Here is an 18,590-nt window from a genome sequence, read left to right on the forward strand (position 1 = left end):
TACATAACTGCCAGAGACATAAGAATAAATCAAACAGAAGTAATTATCAAAAGCAAAGTAAAAAACTCCAAATTCCTGGGCTGAGGAAAACCCACGTAATCAGATTAAAAGTGTTTACCCAGTGGGGCTCCTGGCTAGCTCAGTCAGTGGAGTGTGCAACTCTTGATCTCAGGGTTGTGGGTTCCAGTCCTACTTTGGGGGTAGAGATAACTTAAAAATAAAATCTTTTTAAAAAATGTTCATCAAATTTGAGACAAAATTTATTTGAGAAGACTTATCCAGGACATAATCTAGCAAACTTTGAATTACACAAGTATTTTCTTCTTTGATCTACTAATATGGTAAATTACATTAATTCATTTTCATTTGCATGTCATCCTTGCGCAGGGGCCATGCTAATCTTCTCTGTATCGTTCCAATTTTAGTATATGTGCTGCTGAAGCGAGCACCATTAATTCATTTTCAAATGCTGAAACTGTTTTGCATTCCTGGAAAAAATCTCACTTGGATGTATCATCATTTTTATGTATTTGGGGTCATCATTTGTTGAATTTTTGTTGAGAATTTTATATGTTCATGTAGCATTGTCTGTAGTTTTCTTGTAATATCTTTATCTAGTTTCAGCATTAGAGTAATGCTGACCTCATAAAATGAGTTAGGAAGTATTCCCTCTACTTATATTTTCCAGAAGAGGATATCTAGGCTTGGTATTATTTTTTCTTTTAGTGTTGGGTAGAATTCGCCAGTGAAATCATTTGGGTCTAAATTTTTTGTCGTGAGAAAGTTTCTGTTTTATTTTATTTTACTACAAATTTGATGCATTTGATAGGTATAGGGCTCTTTTAGGTCTTCCATTTTTTTCTTGAGTGTTTGTTTTTGTCTTTTGAAGAATAGATTCATTTTATCTCAGTTGTCAAGTATATGGGTGGATGATTTTTCATACTATTTCCTAATTATTCTTTTACCATCTGTAGGTTCTGTAGTGATTACAGTAATTTGCAGCTTCTCTCTTTTATTTCTTGGTCAGTGCTGTAGGTTTTTAAAGTTTTTTTTTTTAACTTATCAAAAACACAGCATTTAGTTTCACTGATTTTCTCTATTGCTTTTGTTTCTAATTTTATTCAGCTCAGCTCTGATCCGTTTCACTTTCTTCTTTCTGCTGGCACAGGGTTTAATTTGCTCCTCTTTTCTTGTTTTTATAAAGTGGAAGCTTAGGTGATTGTGTAGTAGGGACTGTTTGGATCCCCTGCCATTTTCAATGCATATGTTGACATCTTAATCCCCAAAGTGATTGTTTTCAGAGGTGGGGTTTTGGGGAGGTAATTAGGGTTAGAAGAGGTCAGGAGGGTGAGGCCCTCATGATGTGGTTAGTGCCCTTATAAAAAGAGGACATAGGGAGTCTCTCTAAGAACCTGCCCATGCTGCCTTCCCATCTCAGTCTTCCAGCCTATGAGAAATACATGTTTGTTGAAGCCACCTGTTTGTGATTTGTTAAAGCAACCCAAGCTGACTGAGACAGTGTGACACCTTTTTTCTTTTTTAATTTAAGCATTTAGCTCTATAAATTTCCCCTAAGCTGCTTTAGGTGTATTCTGCAAATTTTGGTATGTTGACTTTTTATTTGCATTCACTTCAAAATATTTTCTAATTATCTTTAGACTATATATATGCATATGGATATACATATGCATATATATAGTCTAAAGATAATTATCTTTAGATATATACATATATAGTCTAATGTTTTAAGATTTTTTTGGCATCTATTATTGACTTTTATTTTTTTTTAAGATATTTATTTTTAAGCAATCTCCACACCCAATGTGGGGCTTGAACCCACAACCCTGAGATCAAGAGTAGCATGCTCCACCCATTGAACCAGCCAGGAGCCCCTATTATTGACTTTTATTTTATTTCTTTATGGTCAAGAAATGTTTAATATGATTTCAATTTTAAAAAAAATATCTAGAAGTTTATTTTATGGTCCAGAATATGGAACATATTGATGAGATTGTAACTTTTCTGGTGTCCAAGGAAGAGTAGTTATTACTTGGCCATGAAAGCATGCTAGCTAATTAACCTTTTCACCTTGCCTGAAACACATCATGGAAGTAGCCCCAAACAAATCATTGCAATACATTCATTTTTTTTTTAAGATTCTATTTATTTATTTATTTATTTATTTGACAGAGAGAGAGAGAGCACAAGCAGGCAGAGAGGCAGGCAGAGGCAGAGAGAGAAGCAGGCTCCCCACTGAGCAAGGAGCCCGATGCGGGGCTTGATCCCAGGACCCTGAGATCATGACCCGAGCTGAAGGTAACGGCCCAACCCACTGAGCCACCCAGGCACCCCCATTCATATGTTTTAATCTCTCTATTATATTCCTTCTTACAAGTCAAAGATTTTCAGATTCAGCAAAAACCAAGAACAATGTATATTTTCTTTCTAAAAGGGAGCTTAAGACAATGTGATCCAAAAAAAAGTTTTAAGATAAAGGATGTACACACAAATCAGGCTAATAAAAACAAAAATACAGGAAGTATTACATTACATTATTATTCAAAATAGAATCCAACACAAACACATTTAATGGGACCTAGAAAATATGCTCATTATTAACTTTGATGTATTGAACAGAGCATCAAAATATAGAGAGCCAAAACTGACAAAAACTTAACGAGAATGTGAATGTTTAATATCCCTCTAAATATCTGATAGGTCAAATAGACAAGACATCTCAAGGATATAGAGCAGATGTTGGCCAACTTCTGTAAGGACCCAGGGAGTACCTATTTAGGTACTGTGAACCAATCTCTGTCACAAATCCTACTTTGTTGTTTCACAACCCTTCAAAGTTGTAAATACCATTCCTCGTTGGTGGAATGTACAATAATAATATCTAATAAGCCACAGGCTGGATTTGGCTGTGGGCCACGGTTTGCCAACCCCCAAAATGGAAAATCCAATAATATATTTAATAAGGCAATATAGTGAATTAAAGTAGACTTCAAACTTTGTACCTTACACGTTTTTTCTGTGCTTATACAGTGAAAGTTGTTTTGGTGGTGAGTTTAGAAACCCTCTTGAATTAGCTTAAGTGGTGAAGGAGCCGTAATTAGGTGCCACAGAGTTCTCTGTCAGAAGCTATAATCCAGCTGGCTTCAGGTTCCCACCCAGGTCCCTGCGACTATGACGAAGCAAACAGGTCTCAACCCCCGTGGATTATCAGAAAAAGCATTATCAGAAAAAGGGGTTGTCGGGGCCTGGGTGTCTCAGTCGTTAAGCGGCTGCCTTTGGCTCAGGTCATGATCCCAAGGTCCTGGGATGGAGCCCCTCACCTGCTCTCCCTCTCCTTCTGCCCCTCCCCCTGCTTGTGTTTGTGCTCTCGATGTCTCTGTCTCTGTCAAATAAATAAATAAAATCTTAAAAAGAAGAAAAGGAAAAGGGGTTATCAACTGAGCAGAACCTGTGACGTGACAGCCTTTAGAGAACCAGCGTGTTCACACAACTGCTCATTTCTCCGAGGATGGGACCTCCTAGTGTGATCCCATTTCTCTACTGCTCTTCAACTTGTGGATCGCAACCTAGTCATGAGAATAAAATCAATTTAGTGTGTGGCTCAGCACTTGAACAAATGAAATAGAATAGCACAAAAAATATCAGAACATCTTACATGTACTGTTAAGTATTGGTTTGAGATTTTTCTATTTGTTTTATACAGAATTAAATAGTAGGCATTTACAAAATACTCAGTTCCCAGGTACAACCACGACTGCAAAGGATCCCAGATCCCTTCTAGCTACGATGAAAGCCACCCATGCCTCCTCTCAGTCAGGCTTGATTTGACCCAATTGTACCTCCCTACCTTCCTATAGCATATGGACCAAATTACCCATTCACCCAACTCCCCCCACCCCGCCCCAACACATTCCAAAAAGGGGGCTGTCTGCAGGCATGAAAAGGTGACACCAGACTTTAATTTTCTTTTTTTTTTTAAGATTTTTATTTATTTATTTGACAGAGAGATCACAAGCAGGCAGAGAGGCAGGCAGAGAGAGAGGAGGAAGCAGGCTCCCCACTGAGCAGAGAGCCCGATGCGGGGCTCGATCCCAGGACTCTGAGATCATGACCTGAGCCGAAGGCAGCAGCTTAACCCACTGAGCCACCCAGGTGCCCCAGGCTTTAATTTTCTAACTGTATGAAGTTTTGGCGTGAAAGTTATGCTATCTCTGGAGATCACTAAGAGGGAGATCATTCATCTTTTTCTGTGTGCTGCACAATTTTAAGTAACTTTAGTGGTATCTACTCTTTGAAAGTCTGAAAAGACCAGCTACAGAGCTAAATATACAGAGAGAATACGTACCTGTTTCATTGGCAGTTTTTTCAAAATGATTTTAATTTTAACTCTTCCAAGGTTATTGCCTATTCAGTTTTGTTACTTCTTTTTGCACTAATTTTGTTCGTTTATGTAAAATCATTTATTTTGACCAATTTTTCAAATTTATTAATATTAATTTGTAGATCTTCTTTTATACTTTTCTTTTCTGTATCTATTTTCTTTCCAATATTTAATGTTATATGTTTATTTTTCTAACTAGACTTGCCAGAGGTGTGTCTATTTTTTTTTTTTTTTTTGGGGGGGGATTCATCCTTTCTTTCTTTTTTTTTTTTACAGCTTTATAAACATATATTTTTATCCCCAGGTCTGCGAATCGCCAGGTTTACACACTTCACAACACTCACCATAGCACATACCCTCCCCGATATCCATAACCCCACCCCTTCTCCCAACCCCCTCCCCCCATCAACCCTCAGTTTGTTTTGTGAGATTAAGAGTCACTTATGGTTTGTCTCCCTCCCAATCCCATCTTGTTTCATTTACTCTTCTCTTACCCCCTCAACCCCCCATGTTGCATCTCCTCTCCCTCATATCAGGGAGATCATATGATAGTAGTCTTTCTCCGATTGACTTATTTCGCTAAGCATGATACCCTCTAGTTCCATCCACGTCGTCGCAAATGGCAAGATTTCATTTCTTTTGATGGCTGCATAGTATTCCATTGTGTATATATACCACATCTTCTTTATCCATTCGTCTGTAGATGGACATCTAGGTTCTTTCCATAGTTTGGCTATTGTAGACATTGCTGCTATAAACATTCGGGTGCATGTGCCCCTTCGGATCACTATGTTTGTATCTTTAGGGTAAATACCCAGCAGTGCAATTGCAGGGTCATAGGGTAGTTCTATTTTCAACATTTTGAGGAACCTCCATGCTGTTTTCCAGAGTGGTTGCACCAGCTTGCATTCCCACCAACAGTGTAGGAGGGTTCCCCTTTCTCCGCATCCTCGCCAGCATCTGTCATTTCCTGACTTGTTAATTTTAGCCATTCTGACTGGTGTGAGGTGATATCTCATGGTGGTTTTGATTTGTATTTCCCTGATGCCGAGTGATATGGAGCACTTTTTCATGTGTCTGTTGGCCATCTGGATGTCTTCTTTGCAGAAATGTCTGTTCATGTCCTCTGCCCATTTCTTGATTGGATTATTTGTTCTTTGGGTGTTGAGTTTGCTAACTTCTTTATAGATTTTGGACACTAGCCCTTTATCTGATATGTCATTTGCAAATATCTTCTCCCATTCTGTCAGTTGTCTTTTGGTTTTTTAACTGTTTCCTTTGCTGTGCAAAAGCTTTTGATCTTGATAAAATCCCAAAAGTTCATTTTTGCCCTTGCTTCCCTTGCCTTTGGGGATGTTCCTAGGAAGATGTTGCTGCGGCTGACGTCGAAGAGGTTGCTGCCTGTGTTCTCCTCAAGGATTTTGATGGATTCCTTTCTCACATTGAGGTCCTTCATCCATTTTGAGTCTATTTTCGTGTGTGGTGTAAGGAAATGATCCAATTTCATTTTTCTGCATGTGGCTGTCCAATTTTCCCAACACCATTTATTGAAGAGGCTGTCTTTGTTCCATTGGACATTCTTTCCTGCTTTGTCGAAGATGAGTTGACCATAGAGTTGAGGGTCCATTTCTGGGCTCTCTATTCTGTTCCATTGATCTATGTGTCTGTTTTTGTGCCAGTACCATGCTGTCTTGATGATGACAGCTTTGTAATAGAGCTTGAAGTCCGGAATTGTGATGCCACCAACTTTGGCTTTCTTTTTCAATATTCCTTTGGCTATTCGAGGTCTTTTCTGGTTCCATATAAATTTTAGGATTATTTGTTCCATTTCTTTGAAAAAAATGGATGGTACTTTGATAGGAATTGCATTAAAAGTGTAGATTGCTTTAGGTAGCATAGACATTTTCACAATATTTATTCTTCCAATCCAGGAGCATGGAACATTTTTCCATTTCTTTGTGTCTTCCTCAATTTCTTTCATGAGTACTTTATAGTTTTCTGAGTATAGATTCTTAGTCTCTTTGGTTAGGTTTATTCCTAGGTATCTTATAGTTTTGGGTGCAATTGTAAATGGGATGGACTCCTTAATTTCTCTTTCTTCTGTCTTGTTGGTGTAGAGAAATGCAACTGATTTCTGTGCATTGATTTTATATCCTGACACTTTACTGAATTCCTGTACAAGTTCTAGCAGTTTTGGAGTGGAGTCTTTTGGGTTTTCCACATATAGTATCATATCATATGCAAAGAGTGATAGTTTGACTTCTTCTTTGCCGATTTGGATGCCTTTAATTTCCTTTTGTTGTCTGATTGCTGAGGCTAGGACTTCTAGTACTATGTTGAATAGCAGTGGTGATAACGGACATCCCTGCCGTGTTCCTGACCTTAGCGGAAAAGCTTTCAGTTTTTCTCCATTGAGAATGATATTTGCGGTGGGTTTTTCATAGATGGCTTTGATAATATTGAGGTATGTGCCATCTATCCCTACACTTTGAAGAGTTTTGATCAGGAAGGGATGCTGTACTTTGTCAAATGCTTTTTCAGCATCTATGGAGAGTATCATATGGTTCTTGTTCTTTCTTTTATTAATGTGTTGTATCACATTGATTGATTTGCGGATGTTGAACCAGCCTTGCAGCCCTGGAATAAATCCCACTTGGTCGTGGTGAATAATCCTTTTAACATACTGTTGAATCCTATTGGCTAGTATTTTGGTGAGAATTTTTGCATCTGTGTTCATCAAGGATATTGGTCTGTAGTTCTCTTTTTTGTTGGGATCCTTGTCTGGTTTTGGGATCAAGGTGATGCTGGCCTCATACAATGAGTTTGGAAGTTTTCCTTCTATTGCTATTTTTTGGAACAGTTTCAGGAGAATAGGAATTAGTTCTTCTTTAAATGTTTGGTAGAATTCCCCCGGGAAGCCGTCTGGCCCTGGGCTTTTGTTTGTTTGGAGATTTTTGATGACTGTTTCAATCTCCTTACTGGTTATGGGTCTGTTCAGGCTTTCCATTTCTTCCTGGTTCAGTTGTGGTAGTTTATATGTCTCTAGGAATGCATCCATTTCTTCCAGATTGTCAAATTTGTTGGCGTAGAGTTGCTCATAGTATGTTCTTATAATTGTCTGTATTTCTTTGGTGTTCGTTGTGATCTCTCCTCTTTCATTCATGATTTTATTTATTTGGGTCCTTTCTCTTTTCTTTTTGATAAGTCTGGCCAGGGGTTTATCAATCTTATTAATTCTTTCAAAGAACCAGCTCCTAGTTTCGTTGATTTGTTCTATTGTTTTTTTGGTTTCTATTTCATTGATTTCTGCTCTGATCTTTATGATTTCTCTTCTCCTGCTGGGTTTAGGGTTTCTTTCTTGTTCTTTCTCCAGCTCCTTTAGGTGTAGGGTTAGGTTGTGTACCTGAGACCTTTCTTGTTTCTTGAGACAGGCTTGTACCGCTATATATTTTCCTCTCAGGACTGCCTTTGTTGTGTCCCACAGATTCTGAACTGTTGTGTTTTCATTATCATTTGTTTCCATAAATTTTTTCAATTCTTCTTTGATTTCCTGGTTGACCCATTCATTCTTTAGAAGGATGCTGTTTAGTCTCCATGTATTTGGGTTCTTTCCAAATTTCCTCTTGTGATTGAGTTCTAGCTTCAGAGCATTGTGGTCTGAAAATATGCAGGGAATGATTCCAATCTTTTGATAATGGTTGAGACTTGATTTAGGACCAAGAATGTGATCTATTCTGGAGAATGTTCCATGTGCACTAGAGAAGAATGTGTATTCTGTTGCTTTGGGATGAAATGTTCTGAATATATCTGTGATGTCCATCTGGTCCAGTGTGTCATTTAAGGCCTTGATTTCCTTGTTGATCTTTTGCTTGGATGATCTGTCCATTTCAGTGAGGGGAGTGTTAAAATCCCCTACTATTATTGTATTCTTGTCGATGTGTTTCTTTGATTTTGTTATTAATTGGTTTATATAGTTGGCTGCTCCCACGTTAGGGGCATAGATATTTAAAATTGTTAGATCTTCTTGTTGGACAGTTCCTTTGAGTATGATATAGTGTCCTTCCTCATCTCTTATTATAATCTTTGGCTTAAAATCTAATTGATCTGATATAAGGATTGCCACTCCTGCTTTCTTCTGATGTCCATTAGCATGGTAAATTCTTTTCCACCCCCTCACTTTAAACCTGGAGGTGTCTTCGGGTGTAAGATGAGTTTCTTGTAGGCAACATATAGATGGTTTTTGTTTTTTTATCCATTCTGATACCCTGTGTCTTTTGATTGGGGCATTTAGCCCATTAACATTCAGGGTAAGTATTGAGAGATATGAATTTAGTGCCATTGTATTGCCTGTAAGGTGACTGTTATTGTATATTGTCTCTGTTCCTTTCTGATCTACTACTTTTAGGGTCTCTCTTTGCTTAGAGGACCCCTTTCAATATTTCCTGTAGAGCTGGTTTGGTATTTGCAAATTCTTTCAGTTTTTGTTTGTCCTGGAAGCTTTTAATCTCTCTGTCTATTTTCAATGATAGCCTAGCTGGATATAGTATTCTTGGCTGCATGTTTTTCTCATTTAGTACTCTGAATATATCATGCCAGCTCTTTCTGGCCTGCCAGGTCTCTGTGGATAAGTCTGCTGCCAATCTAATATTTTTACCATTGTACGTTACAGACTTCTTTTCCCGGGCTGCTTTCAGAATCTTTTCTTTGTCACTAAGACTTGTCAATTTTACTATTAGGTGACGGGGTGTAGACCTATTCTTATTGATTTTGAGGGGGGTTCTCTGAACCTCCTGGATTTTGATGCTTGTTCCCTTTGCCATATTGGGGAAATTCTCTCCAATAATTCTCTCCAATATACCTTCTGCTCCCCTCTCTGTTTCCTCTTCTTCTGGAATCCCAATTATTCTAATGTTGTTTTGTCTTATGGTGTCACTTATCTCTCGAATTCTCCCCTCGTGGTCCAGTAGCTGTTTGTCCCTCTTTTGCTCAGCTTCTTTATTCTCTGTCATTTGGTCTTCTATATCGCTAATTCTTTCTTCTGCCTCATTTATCCTAGCAGTGAGAGCCTCCATTTTTGATTGCACCTCATTAATAGCTTTTTTGATTTCAACTTGGTTAGATTTTAGTTCTTTTATTTCTCCAGAAAGGGCTTTTATATCTCCTGAGAGGGTTGCTTTAATATCTTCCATGCCTTTTTCAAGCCCGGCTAGAACCTTGAGAATCATCATTCTGAACTCTATATCTGACATATTACCAATGTCTGTATTGATTAGGTCCCTAGCCTTTGGTATTGCCTCTTGTTCTTTTTTTTTGTTGTGAATTTTTCCGCCTTGTCATTTTGTCCAGATAAGAGTTTATGAAGGAGCAAGTAAAATACTAAAAGGGTGGCAACAACCCCAGGAAAATATGCTTTAGCCAAATCAGAAGAGATCCTTGCAGAAAGTGGTTGATTTTCTGTTTCTGGAATTGCTGTTCTTCTTCTCTTCAATCTCCCGTTGGATTTGTAGGTGTTTGCAATCTTTAGATAAGCTATTTAGCTGATCTCCCGCTACCCGAAGTAGTCTCAGCCTGCTACTTCTCCGCCATCTTGACTCCTCCCCGAGGTGTGTCTATTTTATTGTTGATTGTTGTTTTCAGAGAATTAGGTCTTAAATTTATTTAATTTTATAATTTTTAAGTTTTAAAATTCATTTATTTTAGCTCTTATTCTTCCTTCTGCTTTCTTTAAATTAAAACAAAATTTTTTTTTTACCAATTTCTTGAAAATTCTTCATTTGTTTATTTTAATGTTTTCCAAATTAATAATGAAATCATTCTGAGTAACTAATTTACTTGAACACAGTTTTGGCCTTATTTCATAACTGGAGTGTTTTAAATGTTTATTGACTCTCTTTACTTGAAACTTCTATTTTTAATTTCTAAATTATTGTGTTTTGACAATAGAAAGTGACCTATTTGCTGTTGGCTTTTTGAAATTAAATTATTTTTCTATTTCTGATTAACATATGATTGATTTTTGTAGATATTTTAGTAGACTCTTCTGAAGACATCTGGGTACTTGAACCCCTTTCTTTGAGGATTGTCTTCCCTCTGCCCAGAGTGGGTTTTGGCAATAAGTGACACCCCCACACCATACCACCCCACCTTCCCAGTAGCTAAATAAACATGACCCAAGTGGAGCCAATCACATTTTTTCCTCAGGAATTGGGAGTTGAGGTTCAGTCATGATAGGGACCTTTGCTGGTTGTTCCAACAGTGGGGAACTCATACTCCACCTTTGTGTGTAGAAAATTAATTTGGGGAGTGGGGGACAACTGAGTGAATTATTGGCTCTTGGCAGCTTTCCAGCTTCCTGCTTCCTGTTCTATTTTTGTCTTGAAGCCTGACTGTATTTCAACCTTCGCTTCCAAGAGGTACTTCTGTAATCTATAGTAAACTCCTGTTCTTGGCTTCAGGTAGTATGAGTCGATTTCTATTACTCCTATAAACAAGGTATGAAGGTTTGTTCTGTTTGGATGTAAAACTGAACTCAGTTTCTCTTTGTTCCCTTAGCAAAGGTTTATCCCACTCTGTGGGGGAGAGCAGCTCCCTTAGAGAAGTAAACATTTTAACTCCCTTTCAGGCAGTGGAAATCGGAGAACTGTGATATCTAAACACTGGGTTCTCTTTGTCCATGAGAAAGGAAAACTGTTCATTTTTTCTTGATATTCAGCGTTTTTCCTAATTTAGAATCAAGGGCTGATATGAAAGAAAAAAACAGGTATTTTTGGTGTGGAAAGGAGCTTGGCTTCAGAACTGGAGGAGACTTGGGGGAAATATTGAAGCTAATTGAGGATTCTGGAAATGGAGCCATTTTCCAGGAAGCAGCAGGTGAGTGGGCAAGAGAAGGGCCTCTGCGGGAGGCAGCCTTTGGCCTCCTGGAGCTATGTTGTCAACGACCCCTTACTGACCACCGACCTCTGTTTTTAATCACTGGCCTGAACAAACCTTTATTCTCTTCTTTTTGCTTCCACTTTTACTCCTGCTTCCCTAACCTTCATAGACAAGTTTTCTAATACATTTGAGATGTTATGTGTTCTTTAATTTGCTCTTGTGAAAATATTTACTGTGGTTTTATATGCATGAACTTTGAGATATGACCACATACCATATAGCTCATCATTTTAAAAGACAACCCAGTAACTCAGTTGTGCCTTAAAATGCCTCCGTTTTGACCTCAGTTATTTACTTTCTCATTGATCAAGTTTTTCTTTCCAGCTTATCTCAACTCAGGCAAAGGACCTGGCAGGCAAAGCATCCTAAGATGGGGGCTGAAACTACCCTTCAGGACAATAACAACTGTCCTGACGCCAGCAAGACCCAGTGTGATTGACCCCAAGAAAACGATCAACCTGACCTCTACTGGCCACCTGCCACCCACCAACATTTGCCCCACATTTTCCTTATATAAACCTGAAAGTATTTTCAGCTCTTGGAGTCAGTCCGTTGTCTTCCCGGTATTGGCCTCACTGAAATGAATTCCTTTCTGGTTTCAACGCCACTCGTTTGTGAACGGCGGATGGCCAACCCTAGTCTTTTTGGGACCCTCAGAGCCAAGTGGGTGGACCCTGGTTACAATTTTAAGTGTACAATTAGTGGTTTCTAACATTTTCACTACATTGTGCAAACATTGCCACTATTGTGCAGGTTATTATTAATTTACATAAAGGTATTTTTTGTATTATCATTGTTTCTATTTTTGTCAATTGACATTTTTTAAAAATCCATCCGTGCTGCTGCGCCCACTCTGGTTCACTGCTGCAGAGTATCCCACAGTGTGTACCCACCACAGTTTTAACCATTCCCTTAATCTTATCCATTAATCTTAAAAATAAAGCTGCCACTTATTTTACCAGCAAAAGATGGGATTTATTCGGGAATAGCAGAGAACTGCAACCATGGACAAGCAAGCTATGGCAAAACCATAGGCTAGGCGACAGAACTCAGGAGGAGAAAGCGCTTTCAAAGAGGAGAGGGGGACGCTGGGAGGAGTGTGGTGGTTTCCCATTGGCTGAGTTGTGACTGTCTGTCATTGGCTGGGCCAGGGGAAGAGGAAAATTCCCTTCCTCCTGCTGGAGTAGTCAAGTAGTATCCACATACAAGGTCCATCTCTTCCTGTTGGGTTTGATGTTGACAAGGAGTGGTACGACATGAGGGCTCCCCCTGCCAAACCTCACGACTCCATTTCCAGTGAGGTTTCCCTTTATTAGCTTTCATGCCTCTGTAATGGACATCTAGTTATCTCCAAATCCTCACTCTAATAACCAATACTGCAGCGAGCATTCTACATGTGCCCTTGTGACCAGTGTGAGAATTGCTTTTTTGGAGGGGTATTGCTGGGTACAGGCTAGGGGGCCACCCGATTTGAGGAAGTGCCACCAGATGGGTCCCTGGGATGGCTGCACCCATCCACACTCCCACTACGGTGCCCACATCTACATTGGCTCTCATTGTTGTCATCAGCTTTCTACTTTATGCCAATCTAGCAAGTATAAAGGGATGTATTCTTTTTTTTTTTTTTTTAGATTTTATTTATTTATTTGACAGACAGAGATCACAAGTAGGCAGAGAGGCAGGCAGAGAGAGAGAGAGAGAGAGAGAGAGGAGGAAGCAGGCTCCCCGCGGAGCAGAGAGCCCGATGCGGGGCTCGATCCCAGGACCCTGGGATCACGACCTGAGCCGAAGGCAGAGGCTTTAACCCACTGAGCCACCCAGGCGCCCCTAAAGGGATGTATTCTTATTTGTTTTGTCTTGTTTCTGTCATTACCACAAAGACTGCACCCAACTTCATACGTGTACCAGCCTTTTGGGCTTCCCCTTCTTGAATTGCCTGTTTTGCTGTCGTTGCTCTTGTTTGGGTTTGTACCTCCCTTTTTCTCGATCGGAGTTCTTGGGTTTTTTTTTTTCCCCCTCTTTTCTTTTTTTTCTTTCCCTGCATACTCTAAATATTTGACCATGTTTGGTTTAAGATACTGTAAATATCCTTTCCCAATCTGATCTCACTGTTTTTTCCATGGTCTCTCATTTTCCATGGGGTTAGAAAATTCAAATGACCTGTATCCAGAGCCAGTGCCAGTCAACTGCCCAGCGTTCACACCAGTGGAAATCTCACACCCCCCTCACCAGCCAACTACAAGATGGGAGAGCTGCCTGGCCCCTTCCACTGATATCTGCTCTGTCACCATCTGGCAACACTGTGACAACTTCTAGTACTGCTCCCTCACCCCCATGCCTTCCAGCAGCCATAAAACCACAGGTGGCCTGGACACGGAATGAGATACTGAAGGAGGAGGCCCCTCCTTCAGGGTGTGTGGCAGTAGGGGTGGGAAAAGGGCAGAGAGCGAAGCCTGTAGGAGAATTCTGAGGCAGTACAGTAGACACAAACACTCCATTAGGCTTTGAAATACAGAAGGCTTTAGTGAAGGTAAAAAATGGTATAAAGAGTAGGTTTATAGGTCAAAGATCCTCGGGAAAAGTGAGGAGTTGGGGACTACTGAGCATTTACCAGGGGCAGGAAGGGAACTGGTAACCTACTGTAAGTCAGCAAAGGAGGCCCCTGGGTCTCAGCCCATAGGTCCCCTGAAGCTAAGGCTTAAATTAGACTCAAAGCCTTGAGTAAAATATACCAGTAGAGTGACAGATTCCAGACCAAGGTGGCTTGGCTGGAAACGAAAAAAAAAAAAAAAAAAAAAAAAACAACCAAAGACAAATATTTGAGAATGCTGAGATCCAGTCTAATAATCATGCCAAATTACAATAACAAAATTCTGTACTTTGCTCCCACCCCTATTGTTAAGGTTTAAGCCCTAAGAGTTGGAGTCTGGTGATTGCCACGGGGGCAGATATGGTAGGAACCCGAAATAAGAGGAAACCCAAGCCCCAAAGCCTTGCTTTAGGCATTTGTCACCATGCAACACTGCTGGACAAAGGTGGAGGGGGCCTCCCTTCGCAAAACTCCTTGCAGGAGAGGGTTGAAAGGCAGCATAAATGGATGTTTACAAAAAGGAAAGACCCCTTTTGCAACCTCCCTAGTCTATTTTTCCTATTCATAACCTGAGACTAAGAAGTTTTAGTGGGAAACAGAGCTTAGACTACTCTTGCTGCCTAAATAAATAAATAAATAAGTAAATAACTAGATAAGAAGGTATGGCCCAACTCCAACTGTTTAGGTAACTGGTAAAGTTACTCATAGAACTGCTTGGTCCAGCATGACAAGACTGCAACCACTGTATTGGGTTTTGGCACACAAGTTGACCAAAATAACCTTGACAGGCAACTCACTAAGGCTCCATGGTGTTGTGTTGCCAAGACCAAAAAAAAAAAAAAAAAAAAAGAGTCTGTTAAGTCCATGGAGGCTTGCGGTTGTCTTAACATCTAGTCTCTGTTTACATTGTACCTATCTGAAACTGAGAACTGCTCTGAAAGAACCAGAGCCAAGGATCAGAGAGAAAGACTGTTCAAGACATCGTACAAATCCCTGAATTCAGCCATGACGGAAGCAACTCCTGTTCATTCTGGTTACTTTCATTTCTTCCTCAAGACAGCTGAAGCTGGATTTCTATTATGGGCAACCAAAATATTCTGACTAGTTTAAGAGGTGTCAATACTGGAAAGGAGAGTAAAATTTTTGCTAATTACATGACCTACCTTGAAAACCACAATCAATCAGCTGAAAACTTACTTAGACAAGCACGAGAAAAGATGATTTGCTTTCAATAAATGATGTTGGGATATTAGATCGTAACCTCATATTGAAATAAATTGCAAAAAGACAATTATTTTATTATTCCAAAAAAGAAATAGAAGAAAATATAGTCAAATAGTTATCTGATTTAGGAGTAGAAAGAGCCTTTCTTGCATTCAAGGAAAAGTAGAACACAAGCAAACAAAAAAGAGACAGACCTGTAAAAACTCTTCTGTTTTAATAATAGTAAATAACATGCATGGAATGAAAAATTCAAAGATAGGAAAGTTGAGAGGAGGATCAGGTTGGGAACTTCCAGGAGCCAATTCTGGGAGTAGGGAAGATGATTAATTAGACACATGGATATTTGTAGGAACTACTCTCTCTGTCCAAATGAACTAGAAACAGATTATACATGGGTAAAACTTAGGATGATCATAAAGTTAGAGACATATATTTGAGACCAGTCAACAGGGTGATGATAGTTAAATCTACTAGAGTAGATGGGATCACCTAGGAATGAGAAAAGAAGTGGTCTAGAACCTTGTAGAACACTGATATTCAAGGAACATGGAGGAAGAAAAATCCAGATAGACTCTTAGTTACTTTAGGACAGGAGATATTCCAAGCCTGCCTTCTCTCATGGCCAAGATAATACCTGGCACTGTCCAGTTTATGTATTGTATGTTCAATACACAGCTTTGTGATTGTTTCCATTTGTTTCTTAAACTTAACTAACCTAAATTTAATTAAGTGTCAATTCATGTAAGTCAAAATTCAGTAGGTGTGAAAATGTATTTCTTAGTACTCCTGTCCCTTAACCACTATTTTCCCTCCCTGGAATCAGTGAATATCAACACTTTCTTGTGTACGTTTCAGAGATAGTTTATGTTTATACAAGCAAATAAGAATATATTTTCTTTTTTTTAATTTTCTGGTTTCAACCCTCTCTCTTTTTAAAATTTTACTTACTTGAGAGAGAGAGAGAGAGAGAGAGAGAGAACGAGTGGGGGAAGGGCAGAAGGAGAGGGAGAAATAGGCTCCCCACTGAGCAGGGAGCCTGATGCAGGGCTCCATCCCAGAACCCTGGGATCATGACCTGAGCCAAAGACAGACATTTAACCAACTGAGCCCCAGGATGCCCCTCAACTCTCTTTTTTTAATTGATACAATATTTTAGAGACCATGTCATGTTACAAATAAAGAGCTTTTTCATTCTTTCTATGACTGTATAGCATTTCAATTTATAGTTTACCATAATTTATTTAACCAGATCCTTTGATAGCTATATAGGTTATTCACAATCTTTTGATGAAACTAATAATGTTGAAATAGAAAATTTTGCATGTCATTTGATGGGCGGTGGTTTTGAAATGTGTCAACTTGGTTAGGCTGAACTATGGGCTTCACAATTCCTTTGTCTATATGTTTCTTATAAGGTGGGCCACAGGAGACATTTTTGCCACATTAGATTGGAGGGTGGAAGTGAAGGTGCAGCCATATTGTTTTTTCCTTGGAAGATCAGGGCCCTTCACTCTCAAAAGTGGTTGCTTAGCTGTTAGCTCACCTCCTTAGAGAGGAGCAGCCAGCTGTACCTACACTAACTTAAGAAAAAACTCTGCTATGTTTCCTTGTCTGTTTTTACAGCTTGCTTCTCTGGATTTAAGTGTGTAACCCCTTTGGAATTTGTCCATGTGTTTATCAAGTACTTTCAAGACCATTTGTCAAATACTCTGTTTTTTCCCCACTGATATAATATCATCCTCATCATATTATGTGTTTAGGTCTATTTCTGGACTTTCTCATCCTTTCTACTGATTTGTGTGTAATGCATTATTTATTGAAATATGTAATATTTAAACATATCTGGTTGGTCCAATCCCTTTTATTTACTCTTTTCAGAATTTTACTGGCAAATCTTAATTCATTTTTTATACAAAGTTTAGACTTAATTTCACTAATTTAAAAATCCATTTAAAATTTTTATTGGAATTAAATTAAATGTACAGATCAATTTATTTTTATTTTTTTAAAAGATTTTATTTATTTATTTGACAGAGATCACAAGTAGGCAGAGAGGCAGGCAGAGAGAAGAGAGGAGGAAGCAGGCTCCTGCTGAGCAGAGAGCCCAATGCGGGGCTCAATCCCAGGACCCTGAGATCATGACCTGAGCTGAAGGCAGAGGCTTTAACCCACTGAGCCACCCAGGCACCCTGTATAGATCAATTTAGAGAGACTTGATAACTTCATGATATTGAGTCTTCCCAGTTAAGAACACAGTATACTTTCCACTTAATCTGTTTTTCTTATGTGTCCAAAAGTAAATTTTTAAAAAATTTTGTAGGAACTACATATCTATTAGTACATTTATTTCTAGCTACTTTACCTCTTTGTGAAACCATTGAAATATGTGTTTTCTGCCATTATATTTTCTAATTGGCTATAATTTATACATTTTTTTTTTCCTTTGGCCTCTAAAGTAGAACATACCTAAATTGTTGCAGACTGGTTATTATTGACTCTTTTTCCTCCTCTCTCTGCTCTGAATGAGTTCCCTAGGCAGTCTTAAAAACAGTAAATTAAATACTGCATCTCTCTTGCAAATTTTTCTCTTAGCCACTCAGTTCCAAATTCCTTAGCTAGGTCACAGATGGTGTCCCTCTCTGCTGGTATTTTAGTCAAATCAAGGTTATTGTTTATGCTTTTTTTTTTCTCTCCTTTCAGGCCAACTAGTGGAGATATTTTTGGTTAAAATTGGAGTTTGATCTCATCAAGTCTCCAAACTGAGCACTCAGGATGCTGGCCAGCACTGCTTGTTATCTGTTCTGAGGACCCCACTGGTGTGGATAATTGTGCAAGCCTGTAGAAATTGCTAAGGTCATGTTTTTATACCCTCTTGTAAACTGGTACTACTTTGCAGTGCAGAGAGTATAAAAATCATTCTGCTTCCATCACATTCATTAATTAGAAATGATTAGAACAGCAAGTGATGTTTGAGATTGCACATCTAGTGTAAAGCTTTCATTTTACAAATGAAGAAGGCCAGAGTAAAGAAACTATAGTTAAAACTCTTCACAGTGTAGGGATAGAGGGAACATACTTAAATATCATAAAAGCCATATACAAAAAGCCCACAGTGAATATCATTCTCAATGGGAAATACTGAGAGCTTTTCCCGTAAGGTCAGGGACACAACAGTGATGTCCACTTTCACCACTGTTGTTCAACATAGTACTAGAAGTCCTGGCCTCAGCAACCAGACAACAAAAAGAAACAAACGGCATCTAAATCATCAAAGAAGAAGCCAAACTCTCACTCTTTACAGATGACATGATACGCTATGTGGAAAACCCAAAGACTCCACTCCAAAATTGCTAGCACTTATACAGGAATTCAGCAAAGTGGCAGGATATAAAATCAATGCATAGAAATTGGTCGTATTTCTATACACTAACAATGAGACAGAAG

The 18,590-nt window shown here is 38.9% G+C and overlaps 1 non-coding gene across 1 annotated transcript; it reads right to left on the bottom strand.

Annotated features, from left to right (window-relative positions):
- Window positions 1-342: 342 nt before the first annotated feature.
- LOC125094514 (U6 spliceosomal RNA) lies at window positions 343-449 on the bottom strand. Its single transcript, XR_007125541.1, has one exon. It is a non-coding gene; the product is annotated as a U6 spliceosomal RNA (small nuclear RNA).
- Window positions 450-18,590: the final 18,141 nt, after the last annotated feature.

Source organism: Lutra lutra, chromosome 2, assembly GCF_902655055.1.
Source record: "Lutra lutra chromosome 2, mLutLut1.2, whole genome shotgun sequence".
Lineage (NCBI taxonomy): Eukaryota > Metazoa > Chordata > Mammalia > Carnivora > Mustelidae > Lutra > Lutra lutra.